Source organism: Rutilus rutilus (genome assembly GCF_951802725.1).
Source record: "Rutilus rutilus genome assembly, chromosome: 15".
Taxonomy (NCBI): Eukaryota; Metazoa; Chordata; class Actinopteri; order Cypriniformes; family Leuciscidae; genus Rutilus; species Rutilus rutilus.
The window spans coordinates 21,551,022-21,568,980 of record NC_140220.1 but is presented as its reverse complement, the minus strand read 5'-3'; the positions used below and the strand labels follow the sequence as shown (position 1 = coordinate 21,568,980).

General features: G+C 37.4%; 1 protein-coding gene across 1 annotated transcript in view; it reads left to right on the top strand.

Annotated features, from left to right (window-relative positions):
• Positions 1 to 842: 842 nt before the first annotated feature.
• The window catches only part of flrt2 (fibronectin leucine rich transmembrane protein 2), a 43,272-nt gene continuing 26,155 nt past the window's right edge, over positions 843 to 17,959 (top strand). The window contains exon 1 of the mRNA XM_084432814.1: positions 843 to 1,081. The gene's annotated coding sequence lies outside the window, so the exon portion shown is untranslated. The remainder of the gene's footprint in view (positions 1,082 to 17,959) is intronic.

The window sequence follows — 17,959 nt, the reverse complement described above, 5'->3', positions numbered from 1 at the left end:
CGGTAGACATTACTTTCTAATAACTAGCTTATAACGTTAGCTTAATTCGTAGCTTGTTCTGTGACATCACAGGATTTCATCTCTCGCAGTTCAACCCATAAAAGCACAATCAACTCAAGAACAATAATGACATCGTCCACATAGACTATTCTCTTAATGGTCGTGCATCAAGCAGATACAGGAAGATCTCCAGACGTGTGAAAAGCTTCTGTTCTCTAAAGAGCAGACTCGGTTATGACCCTTCATTCCACTGGATCATAAAGCATCATGAACGAAAGCATGCTGTGCTCAGTTAGCAGCTTATTGGATTCCAGCTCGCAAACATAAATCAAATATCACCAAAGCTCATAAGGGTTGAAAGGCCTTAGGAACCATGAGTTATATTTTGCTCTTTACTCAGCAACACACAGCTGGATATAGGGATCAGATGACGTTGTTGTTTTTATATAGAGCATGTTGCACCACAACACCATTGTATATGATCCAATCCCAGTATTTGATATATTCCTCGAAGGACTATCGCCCGAGGGAATTGTGAGTGTTCCCTCGCTGGTTCATTCTCCCTGAGCTCTGACATCCTGCGGCATGCCTGACCCCCTCACCCTCATAACTCCCGCTTTGTTCAGCGGGAAGCGACCCCATGACCCGCTCCTTCTCCTCGAGTCGTATCTCAGGCTCACTTTCAGAATCTGCCTGCCCTCCGAATTCCAGTACGAGGCTGAAACATGAGCCCGGACCCAGTGAGCTCATCGACAGGCGTGGGCTTACAAAATAACAGTGAAAAAAGAAAAGAGAGAGTGTGCGAGAGATGGAATGTAGAAACAAAAGACAGGTTAGACAGCGCTAGACTCGGCTCCTGAGGGGTTAAGTTACACGCAGCCAAAACATAAGGAAACACAAAGGTGCGTTGTGCTCACGAGTCTCATTCTCAGGACAGACGCCGCACTTCTCAGCGGGAGCTTCTTCTTTTGAGTTCAGGAGCTTCGTTTTCTCCTGCTGGAGTCGGTATCGAAAACATACGTAATTCCAGAAGGCTCCCGTTGCCCTTCTGACCTGCTGTGACCGAGAGGCTCCGGTAGAAGTAAGTGGCTTTCGCTTAAAGAACATCTGAGCTTGGATTTGGTGGTTTATGCACTGGAGACTTTCGTAACGGAATTATCAAAACTAATTGTGGCAATTGCAAAATATGTTACGTGGATGAAAAGGTAGCTTGGAAACGATTGTGACAGGACTTGTGTGATCTGAGGCTGTTCATGTGGACAGGCTTTTTAAACTTTAATTCATTGCGGTATAATTGGATATACGTTTATGAATTATTTAGCCATCTTCATGTCTTTTTTTTCCAGAACATTAACTGTTGTATACTGTATCGCTTTCTACCATTCAACACTTGTTTGGACGTAGCATAAGTGTGTGTGATGTGTGAACTGTGTTGTGTGTGGAAGAATGTGTGATACAGTTGATTAAACTTAAATATCAGAGTAAGTAAAGTATACAGATTTAAATAACTTGGGGGGAAAAAATGCAGTTCCGCTAATGATTACACGCATTGGCAAAACTTTAAGTTATTCAGTGAGGCAAACTCACAAATGATAAGGAAATGCAAGTTAGAAGCAAACTATTGTGATGCCATTCTCTCCAGTGCTGCAAAGTTCATATGATGATGAGTCATATGTTATTTAAAACTACAACAAAAATAGAATAGTTAGAAACCAGGTTTAATGCTTGATATGATCGTCTGCAGGGATCATCACACATTATATTCTGATGTTTTTGCTATTACGTGTTCCTACCAGCTCAACTGTTGAAGTGTACCTTGAATGCGAATCTGCCAAAAGGCATAAATGAAAATGTGTCTTACACCCGTTATTCACCAAGTTCTACACATAATCCACTCCTTGAATGTTTATTAAACATTATGAGGATTATGCTTTCAGCTATTAATAAGAATGTCATTCTGAGTTCACAATGTAAATCCATACCACATAATTCTACAGATTTTTACTTAAAGTTTTGAGTAAAATAAATAAAAAATACTTCAGAAAATGTACTATTATTTAACTAAGACACTTGCTTCAATAAACTCCTAATTTACTGCTTATTAATAGTTAGTAAGATAGTTGTGGTTAAGGTTAGGTATGGGGTATAGGATTAAGGGATGTAGAACATAGTCATTCAGAATAAGGCATTCATATGTTCTTTATAAGTACTAATAAACAGCCAATATGCATGCTAATAAGCGATAGTGAGAATTGGTCCCCAAATTAAAGTGTTACCTTACTTTCTTTGGTTATGTTAGACTACTAATTCAAATTTTCAGGATTAAACGGTGATCTCAAAGCATACTTGGATACAGCTTGGGCTCTTAAACCACACTTGAGTTTCGCTCAGAACAAACTTCACTTTTCTATCCATTTTCTCAATGACTTTTAACCAACCGGTGTAGCAGTTCTCTTCAAGTTCACACAGATGTAGTTCATCACATTAAATGCATGTTTCACAAGCGTTTTACAACCAGAAAGTGTAACAATACTTCATTTTGAACACTAACTGTATTATTTTATCATTTTTTTTTATTGTTTTTTTTTGTTGTTGAGAAAGCTGTATTTGTGAAGCCAAAAAATCATTTTCACTCAATATTTTATTGCATCTGTGCACAAACATTCATATATTTTTAATTGTAGTTGAAGTGCCCCTTTTGGGCTACTGCACATTAATTATTTAATTCAAGCAAAACCAAAAGCTTAAAAGAAATGCTCTTTTACTGTATAAATGATTTGCTTTAAACTATGGCATTGCAGTGCATAATATGACATTTCAGCAGTCATCCAGCAGTAAAGTACAGTGACGGTAGTCCATGTGCGGTCAGATCAGCACCGTGAGTTGAGAACACGGTTCATGAATCAGATGTTTTGTGAAGCAGGACCTGGCCTGAAGGCACGGCTCAAATATGCAAGAGTGCAGAGGGCGATGTCTCGTCGCAAAATGCCAGCACAAGCGCTTAACTGTTCTGAAGCCGCACCAGACATAGTCTCCTGCTTCTTTCGAGTCCCCCCTTCAAACACACCCTTAAGATCTTAAGATGACCGCGATCCCTCCCGCAAGAAAAGAAAAAACAAACACTGGGAAGAGAGGGCTAATGTAATTAAGCTAAAGCGTGGGGTAGGGCATTCATTTAATTAAGTCAGCTATGCTTGTTCCTCAACCACCATCAATCATTACAACTGACAGGTCATGCGGCGCTTGGTTTGTTATTCCTCTTAATGCTGAACTATCACAAAAAAATGAGTCGTGTTTTACAATGCAGAGCATTTTGGCTGAATCATGTAGCGGAGAATAGGCACTGGGTTTTTTTCCCCCTCGCTTGTGAAGAGAAGATAGATTGTGATAAATAAGAGAGGCAAATTTGCATATTCCAAATGATTACTGTAACACCACAGGAGACAGATACAAATAAACTATTGTTAGTTTCAGTTAAACTGAAGAGTTGTTACTGCAATCAAAATAAAAAAGAGCATTTTGTATACTACATATATCATATGACTCCTTATCATAATAATATAATCAATTGTGTTTTTTTCCCATTATTATAGCACTAAATTGAATGTGTTAAAATGACAGCCCTAACAACAATAACAATGGCCACAACTTAATTTTAATAATAAAAATGAATAATAATAACAACAATATGAAATATTATTATCATTAGTCACCTTTATTTATATAGTGCATCATGCAATCCAGATTGTATCAAAGAAGCTTTACAGTGATAACAGGACAATAATGCATTTCGGCTGTTTTTCAGCTGAAATCAGTCCAGTGTTGATTTAGTTCCGTTGTGAAGGTCATCAATTATTAAATTAGTTCATTTCATCTATAAAGCAGTTCTGCAAAAATGATGTCATTGTCCAGCTCAGTTCAGTTCTCATATAACAGCATCAGTACAGGCGGATCAATAATATTGTTAAATATTAAGTATCCACAACTAAGAAAGCCAGAGGCGACTGTGGTGAGGAATCCAAACTCCATCATGTGACAGAATGGAGAAAAAAACCTTTGGAGATACCAGGCTCAGTCCGGGAGCCAGATCTCCTCTGGCAAACAAACGAACATGGTGTCATTATGATTCAGGCAGCATCACAGAATTCAGGTCGAGATCGGGAGCATGCAAACATTCATCCAGTTCCTTTTGCTTGAAGATCGATTCATCACGCCGGTATGGGCATAGGGTCATTTTAACACATTAATTTAGGACTGAGCGTAGGACCTGTCTGGTTCTCGTGGTCTCTGCTGAGGATCTATGCCAATGGCTATTATTATTTATTCATTTTAAAGTGCCACACAACTCCTAAGTCACAAAACCTAATTTACATCATTACCGTTGTTCTTTTTAGATGATTCCAAGAAGAAAAAAAGAAAAAAAAAAGAAGAAAAAAAAAGAAAATCTCTCTACAGTAACACATCCACATTTGGATAACACAATAGTGAAGAAATATATGCCTGCATGGTAAAAGTCGGCAAGAGAGATGAGAATGAGAGAAAATAGACAGTACTTCAGGTTCAGAGCATCTCAAATAGTATGTAGCAGCTGATTTTTTTTCTTTCTTTTTTTTTTTTTCTGAAAGTGATGAGTTCCATGTATTCTGCATTATGAATTGTGAAGAATCAGGGGTAGATGTATTTTTTAGAGATCTAGATAAGCTATTTGTTTTGTACGAGTAAGTATATATATATATATATATATATAAAATGTCTGTTATATTTTGACATTCTGGATAAGTTCCATCTGAAGTTCCACATCTGCGGCCCTCACCTGTGCACTCTGGACTCTGGGTTTCAGTTTAACCGGCCGAATTACAATACCCCACTCAGCTCAAGACCTGGAGGTGGTCAGGTCCACGGGCAAGCTGATCCCCTCACCTCCCCTATGCCCTGTGGAGCAGTGGGGTAGAGGGAACTGGCAAACTGCCCCGAATGGAGGGTGGGGATACGGGCCACTGCTGTTCTTGGCAAGCTCTGCTCATGCTGACCAGCGGGAGTGCTGGTGAAAGCAGACCGAATTCTTCCCCGACACAATGCACAGCCTCTCCTATGGGTCCGCGAGTTCTGAGGAACCTCTGTGACGAGATTCAGGGTGAAGACGGGGCATCCATCCCACCTTTCACTCTCTAATTAGGCATTTCTTTTGTTTCAGTTTTTTCGTAGTACTTTCTTCCTCAGTTTTTTTCCCCTTCGACAACTGCTTTACAGCAGGCTTTTTGAGGTGTAACAACACACCACACGTTTCTCCTGGAAAAGAGTAGGCAGCTGTCGGAATAACAACCTCATCAAAGGATACACCGTGTCAAAGGAGGGCTATTCATATATTTTCGTTGTTAGTCAAATCCAAGTGCAATAAGCAAAGGCAAAGGAAGACCTAGCGTATTGAAGGAAATATTGTTTGTTCTCAGATGGGCATATGGAGGATATTAAGGATTTTTTCTGGTGTAGATTGACACTGAAACCCTTGTGAAACACGAGTCAAGAAGACAGCAGCTTAAGGCCAGAGTCTGTCTTCCCACACATTGTTTCTGATACACTTTATTTGTCTGTCACCTAATAAAACACATGCGCACTGTGCTGCACGACCAGATGTTGGCCAGAATTGGCTTCTACGTATCTCACGGACTATGTTTGGAGGTATGGTTTTGTGTTTATGAAGTCGACCGATAGAACCAGAACCCACTTCTTTGGTGCCAGTGGAGATGTAGGAGAAGAAACCGCAAAGAGATTGGATTACACTCCGGACTGTTGTGTCAATGTCGTGTGCTCCTGGTCTTGGGTTGAAGTTGTATTAGATTTAGTCCAGATTTCCACTTGTGGTGCAGACATCCCTTTTTTTCTGGCTTTATCCAGTTATGTCTGGGTTCAGCTCAGCATGACAAGGGCTGTGGGGCTCTAATGCACATCACTGATGCCACCTGCAGTTTGAACAGAACCAAGTGACTGGCCTGCTGTCAGAACCTACTTCCCGGCACTGGGACACTAATCGAAAACAAATTTGGGTTTAAGCTCAGGCAGTTAAAACGGCTTTGCAGAAATGTTCACACTGTGCTGACAGTCAAAAGGGCTGGTTTGATCATGTTGTGCTGTTAGACTCACATATGTTGTTAAAGGGAATGGTAAATTGGTTTAGTTGGTGGTCTTCAAACTTGTCAGGCCAAGTACCATGGCTGATAAAATCGAAATATCCACCACACCAATGTTTTTTTGTTTTTTTTTTGACAACTGACATCTCTGAGTACAAGGACAATCTGTTAGAACTTTATTAATATCCATTTTCTTAACATGGAACTCCAGTTTTGGGGCTAAAACATTAGAAGTAATGTGAGTTATCAGATGACTTTTTTCAAGTAATGAGTAATGTAACGCATAAAAATAAAACATCCAAGACCAGCACATGCGAGAAATAGTAAGGCAAAAGTTTTTTTTACGGAGCAATATTGCAACAAATTTCTTTTAAAAGTACATTTGCCCAGCATAACAGCATCTAAACTGTAATTTTATATATACACATTGAATTACAGTGTTATTACATTTCGATTGCACCTTTAAAAACCTAACTAAAATCGCTGAAAAAAAAAAAAGTTATTCTCAACCCTAAAATGACAAGCGCTTGCAACTTCTCTGTCAGACCAGTTACATTATCAATATTGTACTGAAAAGCAGGCCACTTTTTTTTTAAGCGCGTGGCTGTTCGCCTATATAGAACGGCAATTTTTCTAAAGTTCCAGAATCATGTTGTGTAGGCTACCACCTGCAGGGTGAATTGCCCCACAATTTGAGACCTCTGAGCTGCATTAAGCTTATTTGGTTGTTGATGTGCCAAGATCTCTATTCTCCATGGTGTGGTCTCTCTTTTTCTCCGTGGTTTGTTTGCTTGAGAGCGAGGCTTGCTGTGAAGAAGCGTTGTGGCAGCATTTGTTCAGCTGGGCCACGGTAGGATCATATAGCTTTGGCTGTGATCCTCTTTGGGATGGCAGGAGCTCCTTTCTGGGTGCGGGCTTCAATTTCAGATCCTCAGCACATTGCCTTGCAATTGTTTCCTATTACAATCTATTGTGGCAAAATGTAAGATTCCATGAGCAGAGAGTCAGTTTGTGTTGGCCCTGCACAGTGTCGGTTGGTTTCAGATGGCGTGGCAACAGTTCGATCCCGTATTCTGTCTCACAGTCAATCCTAAAAAGCTGTTACCACTTTTTTTTTTTTTTTTTAACTCAAACATATCAAGATGACAACGGCATAGAGCCAGTTCATTGTCTCTCGGGTATATAGACTTACCAACACTATACTACAACAACCAGCTTCAAAGAGCAGCACAGTTGCAGACGACCTAGGATGACATTGTTCTGTCAAACTGATTGTCCTGCATGTGGAAATGCTTGGATAAGAGAGTTACATGGAGTTTTCTGTAATGTGTTCCTGCTGTGTCAGCATTCAGAATGTGCCATGTTTAAGCAAAATCTGATTTAGAATGTATTCTAAATAAATACATTTGTTTAACTGCTGAAAGCCTTTTTTTTTTATTTTTATTTTTTTATTGACATCTTTGCCCCAAACATAATTACACTTGCATTCAAACAACATTGAGAAGCTTTTGGTTTTGATATATATATATATAAAAATAGTGCTTCTTGTTTTTCTACAAGCAAAAGTCACAGATCTAGCCTGTTTGTGTGTGTGTGTGTGTGTGTGTGTGTGTGTGTGTGTGTGTGTGTGTGTGTGTGTGTGTGTGTGTGTGTGTGTGTGTGTGTGTGTGTGTGTGTGTGTGTGTGTGTGTGTGTGTGTGTGTGTGTGTGTGTTTCCATTCCCCCCAGTGAGTGGTGGACTTCAGTTATTGTGATTGGCTAGAAAAGCAAGGGTCATTGTGACAAGATGGATTCTGACTGTTTTTTGATCCGGACCTCTGGGCCAATTGTCGATACACACAGACGCTATGACAAATTATGACTGCGAGGGTCAAGCATTCTCCATCTACACACATGTAATGCTAAGTCAGTAAAACTAAAGGGAATCCTGCTGCTGAACAAGTCCTTTACAATAGTGATGAAATCATATGTTTTAGTTTTGAGCTTTGCTAACTACTGTGAGAGTGAAAAGTACTCACAAAAACACTCTTTTCATATTCCATATGCCGTGATGTCAAAAAGTCTTTGATGTTGTTGAAACTTTAGAGATTTAGAAAATTGGCTAAGAGAAACAGAAAAAGACAAACGTGCAAAGCTCCCAGCCTACACAAGTCTGTAAACGAAACGAGCGATCTGCCATATGCGGATTTGACGTCTAGATCAATATAACTGGACGTGTGTCGTTAAAACTTCACTACAATCACACTGGCATTCCATATCTTATCAAAAACAAGATGTGAATCTATATATGCTTGTCAAAAGTCTGTGTGGAAAGTATTTCTAGTAACATAGCAACCACGACAAAGACTGAGTTTAGCTGCAAATTAAGCTACACATTTGCATTATGGACTCAGAAAAGCAAGGTGCTTGACATTAAAATGAAGCAAACATTGCCACAGTGCATGTTCTGTATCCCATTATAAATATACATATATACAAAACATATGATACAGCAGATGTTTATATACATACTCTTATCCTCCTTTATATATATTTTTTTTTCATAATAGTGAAAAAATATTATATTAATATTTTTAATTAAAAAAATATTCATATATGCATTTATTATGAACGTACACACACATACATATAAATTATTTTTTTATTTAAACAAATATATGCATTTATTATGAACATATCAGTGTTATAGTTAACTAAAAAGTCAAAATTAAACTGAAATGAACAAAAAATAGAAATGACTGAAATAAAATAACTTAAATAAATAGTTGCAGTAAAATTACTAAAACTAAAATTAAAGATAAATATTAAAGATAAATATTAAAAACATAATAATAATACAATTGACAACAGCACAACAAAATTGCTAAAACAAACAAAAATTTTAATGAAACTGAAAATAGATAAAACTGAAAAAATAAAAGCTAATTTTAAATGGTAACAAATACCTATAATAGATATTTATACTTTTCTTTTTAGCTATTTCTCCAGCAAGATACTTACTATGCACAAGCTTCAATCATATTATGTGTGTCCAGTTGTGTATCCACTCACCGAGAAGTCCACAGCAAATAAGAAAGGGTGTGGATGGTTCAAGACTTAAGAAATGTCAAAACATCTACCGTTTACTGCACAGTGGAAACTGTAAAAAAGCCTCCATCTAAATGACCTGAGGCTGAGGAACACCTACACTCACAAACACACACACACACACACACACACAGAGGGCTTGTGTATATTGAGCTTCTTGGCTGAAAACTAACCGAAAGCTAAAGGAAATAAAAAGATGCCTTTACAGGCTTGTGGGGGAGGACGTGAAATAGTAAAGGAAAACTTTTCAAGGGACGGGCCAAAATATGAGCCGCTCTGAGGGAATATCTCGGCGCTAATGTTTGTAGGGAACACCGGTAGAAGCACTAATGTTTTTATACACGTAGTGAACTATCCTTTTATATTTATTGTCTCCGTGCTGCCGTCTTAATTCATAAAATACACGGAAAATAGAAAAGAGACAACAAAAGAACACTATGTCTTGCTTTAAAAGATCCAAGAAAAAAAAAAAGAACACTCTAGCCTTAAGTGTGCTCTTAGATTAAACAGAAGAGCCACTTTCTCTATGCCTTCTCTCTGTAAATGTTATATAGTTCTGGTAAAATGTGATTACTCATAACAAACATATTTCACTTTCCTGTTAATAACTGTTCCAAGAAAACCGCATCTTGTATTCTATTGCTACAACTAATATGTTCATCTTTCACCAAAAACCCGCCGCAGAAGATACCACATTTTGCCCTCTGGGATAGAATTAGTGAAATCTCGCTCTGCCATTCCAGCACCATGAAGTATATCATGTGATTTACGATTCCCCGTCACACGTTTTTCAAATGAAAGGATCTCTGCCTATTCAAAAGAAATATGCCACACAACCCTGAAAATTGTGGATGTTACCGCTGCCAAGTCTCCCACATATGTATAAGCGTGCTCTAATTCATTTCAGGTTTATCCACCCATTTGCATTGAGCGAGGGCCTTAGCAACACAACGGAAACAAAATGCTTCAAATGTTTAAGCGGGTTTTAAGGGCTTTGGAAGATGGCAAGTGGGTGTTTGAGTGTCTGACAGACAATTGGAATAATCAAATGCATCTCAGGTTTACAGAGGCTGAAGTCAAGAATTGATCTTGTAATTCAGTTAACGAGCTAACAGACGCATACGCTTTTTTTCAGAACAATTGAAGAAATATAATCTGAAGGTCGAATGGCTGCTATTTGGTGCAACATTATCAAGACTTAGGCCTCTCTTTTTTTATATCTGTACTACAGTACAGCATTTCAGTAGCTGAGCATTTGTCTGGAGCAGAGAGATAATGAGGGAGGGTGACCAGATGTCCTCGTTTTCTGTGGACACTCCTAGTTTTTAATGTGCTGAATATAGCATTTTCGTCTAAAAAGACATGTAGTATCATCACATACAGCATGCGATTTCAATTAGGATTTACTTTGAGTTTTTTTAAAAGAAAAAAGAAAAAAGAAAAAAGAAAAAAGAAAAAAGAAAAAAGAAAAGAAAAGAAAAAAAATACAATTACAAGTCAACTTTTACTCTGAGGTTCTTAATTCAATTTGGTTCATTGAATTAAATTTGTAATCTGTCTGTCAAGCAGTTATGCACACTGACAAAATGCAAAGATGGAACATGCTATACAGTGAACAGTTTTTGCACACCAGTTTTGGTTTATCTTTATCGTACTGCACTAGATCCATTCAGTAATAATTAAGTAGGATATTGATTGATTAATTATACGTTCATTCAGCAAGGATGCATTAAATTAAAGTGACAGTAAAAATGTTTATTTTAATACATTTCAAATAAGCATGGTTCTTCTGAACTTTCTATTCAGCAAAGAATCCTGAAATAAAGTATCATTGTTTCCACAAAAAATAAACAGCAAAACTATGTTCAATATTTATAATATTAGGAAGATTAATGTTACTTTCAGACTGTTTTTTTTTTTATAGGCTTTATAGACAGACAGATTGAGAGTGACTCTTGAAGGACCAGCACCACATCCTCTTCTACCACTATTTGAAGAATTCATCTTCCAGAATCTGACAGTAAGTTTTGGGAGTTCATTTTTAGTCCATCTCGGCAAAACGGACTTCAGGGTTGGAGATGGACTAAAAATGAACTCCCAAAACTTACTGTCAGATTCTGGAAGATGAATTCTTCAAATAGTGGTAGAAGAGGATGTGGTGCTGGTCCTTCAAGAGTCACTCTCAATCTGTCTGTCTATAAAGCCTATAAAAAAAAAACAGTCTTCATGTATTTCACAACACTTCAGCTTGTGATTCTTATTAAGAGGAGGTACATTTTAGGATTCTTTACCTAACCCAAGTCTCTGAGATCCTGACACCTTGCACTTCTGGAGACTCCAGGTAGGTTGCAGTTCTGAAAAATGGTGGCGCTGAAGACTTAAGGGTTCCTGATGGTTTCACACTTAATTCTTCACCTTAATTCCTAATTCTTTGCAGTTATCATGTGTCTTTTCTTCTCCACCTGTATTTGTCTGACCCTGCTGACCTAATGAGTATGTCACTGTCCAATGGTCATGCCTTAACTGCAATTTCTAGTATTGCATTAGTATTGCATCCTTATCATGGGCATTTAATAATTAATAATAGTTTAATTTAATAGTTAAATCTCTTTTTTGGCTTATTTTATCTGTAAAAGAAAACTTGCCTAATAATTCTGCACACCTGAATATGAGGTGTTTTTCATTTCCAGCCTTCATGAACAATTATATATATATATCACTTATAAATGATTAAATACAAAGTTAATTGTAGTTAGTACGATTAATGTGGTTTGGAATTGGTCAAATATACCTGGAAAAAAAATATGATCAGAAAATCAACGTGCCTAATAATTCTGCACGCACTGTATATATATATATATATATAGTACCAGTCAAAAGTTTGGAAACATTACTATTTTTAATGTTTTTGAAAGAAGTCTCTTATGCTCATCAAGCCTGCAGTTAAAAAAAAAAAACAGTAATATTATGAAATATTATTACAATTTAAAATAATGGTTCTCTTTTTTAATATATTTTAAAATGCAATTTATTTGTGTGATGCAAAGCTGAATTTTCATCAGCAAGTACTCCAGTCTTTGGTGTTTTATGATCCTTCAGAAATCATTCTAATATGCTGATTTATGATCAATGTTGGAAACAGTTGTGCTGCTTAATATTTTTTTTTATAACCTGAGATACTTTTTTCAGGATTATTTGATGAATAAAAAGTTAAAAAGAACTGTATTTATTTAGAATAGAAATATTTTGTAACAATATACACTACCGTTCAAAAGTTTGGGAACAATAACTTTTTTTTTTTTTAAGAAATTAGTACTTTAATTCAACAAGGATGCGTTAAATTGATAAAAGGTGATGGTAACGATTTATATTGTTAGAAATGTTTTTATTTTGAATAAATGCTGTTTTTATGAATAAATGTTGTTAGCGTTTTACTCATCAATGAATCCTGAAAAAAGTATTCCAAAAAAATATATTAAACATACAATATCAAATTAACAAATCATATTAACAAATGTTAAAGATAAGACACTATATTTAAATTCAAAATAAATGATGTAGTGATTAATATGATATCCAGTCGCAGTGCTACATTTACAACAGTCAGAATACACAAAATGAGCCGTTTTAAAAGGGACGGTTCCTTTAAGTTGTCAGTAAACAGACACTGTTATGATTGGCTAACATCATTGCATAGAAAACAGTATCAATGCCCACTCACTATTTTATGTGAGTGTTTTGAAAACATCCATATAAAACCGTCATTTAAAAACAAAACGTAATTAAATAATTTACTTACAGTTTGTGATGCAGCTCCTGTCAGATCCAATGCTATTAGCTGATATTTCAACAAAAGTTTTTTTTGCAAACTTTCCATTACAATGTGCCTTATTGACAAAACAAAATGCTCCGAACAAACATATAATCCTCAGATGCGATCCAGGACAACACTGGGATCATTCTGAAGTCTGTACAGAGACGCAAACAAGCTGTTTAAACTGGACGTGTCAAAGCGAACTTTCTTTTACTCTTCCATTTGTTCTGTTGTCAGCAGACTCGAGCTTGTGGAGTATGTCAGAATCTGTATACTGTATCCAGTGTAGACAGCATCAGATTATAATGAGTTCTATTTGCTTTTGACGTGACAACGCTCACATCCAGTGTAGGCAAATGTCAGCCTTTAAGTGACTGAATGACAGTGGGCGGGACCTGTGGTGGGCCGGGGCAAATATGATGTCATGATCCCTCTAATTTACTGATCATATCAGTGGAAGTTTAAAATGTAATATTGACCAAAAAAAATAAAAATCTATGGCATATGACACAGCGCTGCCCACAAGACTATTGCTCCTACATAACAGCTTATTTGTATCAGTTATTTTGTCTTTGGGTCGTTATATTCCTCACAGATTTCTACTTGTAGCTACTTTATCTGTATCTGATTTAGAACATTTATATGAATGCGTTAGTGAGAGAGCGATTGCGTGTGAATTAAAGGGACTATGTGTAGCTTTTTAGGTATTTTATTATCTAAAATCAATATTTTTATTCATAAATATGCCCTCAATGGTGTACAAATACCTATGCCAATGATCAGACTAATCCTCGTAAACGAAGAATTTATTATCTTTATATACATGGGACGGGTAGGTCCACGGAGGCTTCCATGTAGTTCTGCCATCTTGAAAAACTATAATAGCAGAGAGGGACAAAAAGTACTAGGCCAACGTGTTTCCACAACACGTTTTCGTTCAGAACCAGCGTCACATGACTGAAGCCAGCAGAAGTGGAAGAGCAGAGCAGAGAGAGGCGCTTGTCACTGCCGCGGCAAGTTTAAAAGGCTGCACTGTACGGTTATTTATACACCGTTCATTCATACATATGCTGAGTCACAGGATGAGTCCTCGTCATCGAAAAAGTCCAAAATAGACCGTAAAAGGAAACGTGACCAGAGATTACAAAAACAAGGGTTAATGTCGGGATAGCTAATGCAGGAGAAAGCTTTCAAAAGAGACGCTGAAGTTGCCTGCTTTCTTCTCGACAGGCAAGTCAATGTTACGGTCTTAATTACAAGCTTTTTTTTCATTGCTTGGTTGTGTACTTTATTATATAGACAGTAGAACATTTATAGTTAAAAGTTAAACAGGCTCTTTGATGAATAGCAGCTAATGAGTAAAGTAACGTTAGAGAAGGCTCTGATGATGACGTACTTCAAAAAATATAACGAGTAAAGAAGGCATTACTACTAATTACCATAGTTAATGTTTTTCACAGTCAGTAATTCATACTGTAACATTCTTTTTTTCGTTGTTTCAAGTTTCAGTTTGTTTTAAATAACAAACCTGTTCACCCGAAGAAAAGCTTGAAGTGCTATTATAAGACATCCTGTCATAGCTTTTTGGTACATAACGGCTACCGTAGATGCAACGCGCATTTGAAAAAGTGAGGCGCTGGAGAGCATTATTCGTTTGAATGCAAAATACAATTTCACCACTAGATGGGAGAAATTCCTACACACAGTCCCTTTAAGTCTACCTGACAGCGTCTCTCTACTAATAGTGAAGCTGTGGGTTTTGGTTTCTTAGAAAAATATGCTAGAACTTTTCAGTTTCTAAGCTATTTTATTGATAAATCACAGAACATTGTTGACAGTACATTTCTGTGCTATTGAATGTTTCTGTGTGAACGCGGTCTGGACGTGATGTGCAAGCTGTGTGTGCGTTACAATTCAGCAGCACATTAGTTCAGAGCGGCCATTAACTTACGTGCACAATAAGCTGTTTAAAACCTGCATTCACCCCATCAATTTTGAGCATCCAGATGGTATAATCAAACATTTCTTGTGGAGTGCTCTTGGAGTGTGCATTTATTTGTCATTTTAACGGTTGGAAACGGAGAGTAAAAGTTGACTTTAAAGATTTATTATCCTGTTTTGCCCTCTATAGGCCATGATCAGCAACTAGTCGACATCAAGCTTAATGTCCCCCAGTAGTCAATAGTTTTATCACTTTATCACTTATCACATCAAACTCATCTTTGATCACCAAAATTACATATTTAAAAGTGAAAAAATAAAAAAATAAAATAAATAATTATTCATGCCATAAAATAGTTTGAATGTAACTCTACACCCTTGCTTCATTTAGTATATGTGGATCTATGAATATGCTAATTAGCCCCGCCTCCACTCACACCAGCTCACAGATTCACTCGGCCAACTTACTGAGGTAAACGCTGCACAATGGTATCACTCTTTATAACGTTGGACACACAATGGCAATTAATATGATTAGCCTTTTGCTTGACTATGTTATCGAACAGCTAATAATGTGTTGCTAATGTTACACAAACCATGTTCCCGTTCGCATCTCAGAGTCAGGCAGCTGCCTTCTAACAATCATCTGAAACGCTTTGAACTCAGAACGTCAGAAGAGAAAGGTGTATAGTCATCATAACATTGTAATATACATTGTAATATACATCATACATCAGCTATATTGCTAAATCTACCCGATTTTTCATATCAACAGAAAAAATATACCGGGATAACCAGGCATTTTTCGAGACTCCAATGCTAGTTCAGAGTTAAGGTCCTTCTAAGCTAATTCTTGTCCGTAATTTCCGCACGTTAAAAAATAAATATGAAATCACGTTGTGTCAATCACATTTACTGCCTCCGAAACTTTATAAAAAAATTCGGATCGGGTTCGATTTTCTGCGTTTTTCGCATCCGTAGCAAGCATTTTGAGAGGTGTTTTGACAATTCATAGCCACCGAATGACGAAAACGAAAAAACGCATACAGAAATTTCAGACTCAGTGTGCAAGGATCTTTAATGATATGCTAAAGCCCGCTGGCACGTTGACCTGATTGGTTACAAGGTAGTTTGTAACATCAGAAACACAAGCGATTTCAAACAGCATTTTTGAGACTGACTTTGGTTCACTGCAGTCCTCAAGAGAAAATACTCAGCAATGGTGCTGACGTATGAATTTGCACATGGTTAGTCTTAAAGCACATTAAAAACACCACATACAGTAGACATATAAACAACATTAAAAACTTGATTTTCACCACAGGGGACTGTCAACTAGTCTGTGCAACCCTTAGTTGTTATTTCAGAAATCTGGTCACCTTATAATGAGTAACAGATAGGCTGGTAATGCGCGGCTCTCGCTGGCATTGTGCTATTAAAGCAATTATCACCCGACTGCTGAAACAAGTTCTGCTTGGCCCATCAGTCTGCATCCCAGTCAAGGCAGGTCACCTCTGCTAAGGTCAGAGAGTGTTGCCCAGTGAGTAATGGTGCAATTGGTCTTTCTGCTGCATGAGTGGAAATGCTGAGCTATGCTGTGCACAAAAAAAAATGGCTGTATTGACAAGACCAAAAGGACATAATTGCTGGGAAGTGGAGGAGTGTGTGTCTGTGTGTGTGTGAGGTGGGGGAAGAGTTACCTGAATCTGCCCTGTTTGTAATTAAATGCTGTCAAACGGCTTTTATTTTCACCAGGGTTTAGCGTAAGAGATTAGCCTGTTAAGAAGAGAGAGAGATTGTTTTCTCTCGCCCGTAGCCACAACTATAGCCGGCAGCCAAGATAAACCCAGCTGAGGAGAGTGACGGCTTTCTCCCGTCGCCCTGGCGATCGGGGCAGAGCTCGGATCGACTGGACGTTCTCGTATTCCACGCCGGAGGAATAATAACAATGACTTTTGGCCCTGTCACATGTCAAATGCCCTGATTAGTGGCGAGAAGAGCTGCGCTGGTGTCAGCAGTGCTGTTATGCCTGCAGGGCTGTAAGTGTGAGAGTTTGTGTGTCTGTGTACAGAACGAATAAAGGGCCCCATTGATAAGAACAAGTTCTTCTTGTTAACCTATCAGTTCAACTGGCCTGAAGCCAGCGAAGGCAGTCTCGAGGCATGTTCTCACATCGAGAGCGGTTACTGAAACATTACTGCTCGCGTCTCGGTGGCCTAATGTTACGCGTCAGAGTCCGACACGTCCACACTCCAGGTTTGGTCCAAGGTGAAAGCTAAAATACATGATTCAACTCACTATGATTGCAAACTTTTAACAAACAAACAAATAAATAAACATGCACAAAATAGTCATTTTCCCCGTTCAGAAATAAGTGTTCGGAGTTCAATTTGGCTTTGCCCATGAGAAAAAGATAATATTAATAAAAATGATTCAAATTACAATGAGTGCAAACTATTCTCATTTCACTGAGAACAAACAAACAAATAAACTCAGACTAAAAATAATAAACTTCTTCCCCCTCTTTTGTTGAAGTTGGAAGTTCAATTTCCCCTTGAGAAATTACTGTCCTTGTGTAAACGTGATACTCTCAAAATGAAATGATGTTTTGGTCTCAGCAAAATGAGTCCATACATTTTTTGGCGTTTAACAAAAAAAAACAGAAAACTTTTTAAGTGTTTTGGCCGGTCATTTACACGACAACGGTGTTTTGGGGGTCTGAAGATGCAAACTTTTGAAAATGGGTTTAAAAGTCCAAGTTTTTGAAAATGATACCTTTATCAAAACTGTGTAAACTACAAAAACACAAATTTGTGAAGACGGTGGATTTTTATTTATTTAAATAAATTTCAATGATAATCTTTTGAGTCAGCAAAGAATCCTGAAATAATGTAGCATTGTTTCCACAAAAAAAAGCAACAAAATGTTGATAACATTAAAACATGTTACAGCAATTCAGCATATTAGAATGATTTCTCAAGGATCATGT